The 3082-nt window shown below is 47.8% G+C and overlaps 1 pseudogene; it reads right to left on the bottom strand.

The window, feature by feature from the left end:
• Window positions 1–222: 222 nt before the first annotated feature.
• LOC114906298 lies at window positions 223–916 on the bottom strand (annotated as a pseudogene).
• Window positions 917–3082: the final 2166 nt, after the last annotated feature.

Genomic DNA, 3082 nt, shown 5'->3' with positions numbered 1-3082 from the left:
AAAGTCATCTGGCCTCCAAGTCGAGGGCACTGGTGGTGAGAGACCAATAACAAGTTGTGACCTCTGGGGTAGAGGGGGACAGTGGCTCCAGTAGGCATAAGAGGCTGGCAGCCAGCCCCAATACTGCCAGAGCAAACTTGGTAACAGTCCAAGGAAAGTGGTAGAGTGGGTGAGGGAAAAAAGGAAAGTTTTTTTGTTTTGTTTTGTTTTTTTAAACTAGCTTCATTCACTTTATTTTTCTTATAGAAAACTATGTGGTGGCTACAGCTGGAGCCTGAGTCCTCTGCACGGAAACTCTGGTGTGGGTCTTTTCAAGATGGTCAGTGAATTCCTGATACAGAGACTAGGTGAACACAGTCTCTTGCCAGAGATCAGGAGTGATATAACTGTAGGTCTTGGAAATGACATCCAAATTGGCCTTGGTGAAGTTACCCAGCGTGGCAGTGCAGCCCCCCGCAGAGGTGTAGCAGCAGTCAACGCCAGCCATCATCAGTAGCTTCTTGGGCACGATGCCAGGGCCCCTGGGGGCAGGGAAGAGGCGCACCAGCACAGAGCCACAGAGGCCAGTCACCTTGCAAGGGACAGTGTGGGGCTTGCAGATCTTGTTCCCCCAATAGGCTCGTCGCACGGGGGCAATGGAGAGAGAGCTTGGCCAGAATGATGGCCCCATGGATGGCAGTGGCTACCTCCTTAGAGCACTTCAACCAACATGTCCGTTGTAATCCCTGATGGCAACAAATGCCTTGAACCTGGTCCGCTGGCCAGCACGGGTCTGCTTTTGCACAGGCATGGTCTTCAAAACTTCATCCTTGAGGGATGCCCCCAAGAAAAAGTCAATGATCTCAGATTCCTTGATGGGCAGAGAAGAGAGACAGATCTCCTCCAGGGACTTGATCTTCATGTCCTTGACCAGGAGGCCCAGCTTGGTGACGGGGAGACACTCCTTGTCCTCGGCCTTGCCTCCGCGAGCTCCGCGGCCTCGGCCCCCGGCCCCGGACGCCGCTGCTCTAGATACTGTGAGATAGGTCATCAGCTTCTAGTTTTGCATCATTTTCCTTTTTTTCCCTTAAAGGGTGTGTGTGTGTGTGTGCGTGTGTGTGTGTGCGTGTGTGTGTGTGTGTACTTGGGGGTAGGAAGAAGCAGGTGTAACTGGTTGAGTTTAACTGAGTATGAAATGTATTTATGGACCATGGGTGGCACTATTTTTTATGTGTGTTGGCTACCAACTGCCTCTCTCCCTGCCCTTTCCTTGGCTCCCTTGAGTCACTCTGCACTTCCTGGGCACCCTGCTCTCCAAAGCCACAGGGGGCCTCCCAAAGAGAACATCTCCAGATTGTCCTTCCCCAGAATGTGTCAGGGTTTCAAGAAAAAAGCAAGGGCAATCAACCCTAGGTCTTGGCAAGGATTCACAAGAAAATCCTGCCACTGACATCTGATTTGAGTCTGAGAATATCTTCGGGGGGGGGTCATTCACCATCGTACTCTGAGATGAAGCTTTAAGACAGAAGGAAAATAATGGAGAGACTGGGTCCACTGATAATAAAAACTTATAGAATAAAACCCCTTTCTCTAGGAAGAAGCCGCTTCTTTCTAGAATGTCTGAGTTGACAAGCAGAATGTAAGCTGGGGATCGGCACCTATGTGACCTCTTGGGCCAGGCACTCTTAGGCAGAGAACAAGCCTGCACAACTTTGTAATGGATCAGATTCCCACAAAGGCTCGCTTACCCACAAAATACAGCCATATTTCTTATTTTGGTATCTTGGCACACTCAGTTCTCTCTGCCAAGAATGACCTTTCTCCTCTTCTCAACCTTAAGCTTCTATTTATTAATCAAGCCTCTGCTCAAGTATCCTCTCCTTTGTGAAGACTTCCCTGATCTCCAGGCAGCTAAACAGCTTCTTATTCCTTTGGAGTCCCATGGTGCTGTGCTTAGACTTCTACTCTAGCAATTTTACACTGTTTTTGATCAAAGTTCTGTCTGCCTTGCTGGATCTCAAGCTCCTCAAGGAAAGGTGCCATGGCTAACACAACCTTGTATCTTATCCTGGCCCCCCAATCTCACTCCCCCAATCTCACCACTACTTGAACCACACAGGGCCTGGCACACTGTAGGCACTCAGCATATAAGGAATGTTGAACAAATATGGAACAAAGTGAGGAATACTTGGTGCCAAGTAATAGGATACAGAAAAAGGAGAATTCCAAAATAAGAATCCAGTTTCCCAAAGCACCGAGCTGATCTCCCTGTGCTATGTGGCTGTCTCCCACTAGCTATCTATTTTACATTTGGTAGTATATATAAGTCCATGCCACTCTCTCACTTCGTCCCAGCTTACCCTTCCCCCTCCCCGTGTCCTCAAGTCCAGGTGGGTTAGGGAGGGTGGGAGGGACATGCAAGAGAGAGGAGATATGGGGATATATGTATATATATAGCTGATTCACTTTGTTATATAAAGAAAAACTAACACACCATTGTAAAGCAATCATACTCCAATAAAGATGTTAAAAAAAAAATCCAGTTTCCCAATAGAGCCTTGAAAAATCTCTGATGCATCAAGCTGATTCCTCTGCTGGCTGATGAAGTCAAATTCTCACAAGCCACAGAAGTGGCCATTTCAGTCAGCACTGAACAATTTCTTCAGTTTGGCTTTTGGGCAAGCTCTCTGCTTCTACCTATAGCACTATTTTGTGACATTCAGAGCCTAATTGCCATATTCCCTCTTGGCCCATAGTTAATGAACACATTTCCTTCCCTGATAGTGGAGCCACTCTGCAGGCCTTGTAATGGTTGGGAATGTTTCACGGTGGTGCTTTCTGGAGATAGCTTCTGGAGGTCACCTTGAGGATGACCTCCTTTCCTGCCATATTCTAAACTCATTGCTGTGGAGGTAGAATCCGTCCTGAGGAGCTCAAGATCTCTGGGAGGCTGGACATGGAAGAAACATAACTGGCCTCCCTGGTCTCCAGCCCCTTCTTTCCAGGTCCATTGTCCATTCACAGTTAACAAATGGATATAGGGATAACAACTCTACCTACTCATGATGGTCAAGTTAGCTTTTCCAGTATGTTAATCCCTTCC

The sequence above is a fragment of the Monodon monoceros genome, unplaced genomic scaffold (assembly GCF_005190385.1).
Source record: "Monodon monoceros isolate NGI ecotype Baffin Bay Population unplaced genomic scaffold, NGI_Narwhal_1 Super_Scaffold_22, whole genome shotgun sequence".
Taxonomy (NCBI): domain Eukaryota; kingdom Metazoa; phylum Chordata; class Mammalia; order Artiodactyla; family Monodontidae; genus Monodon; species Monodon monoceros.
Note: the sequence above shows the minus strand (reverse complement) of the source record. Positions and strands in the feature narration are given on the sequence as shown.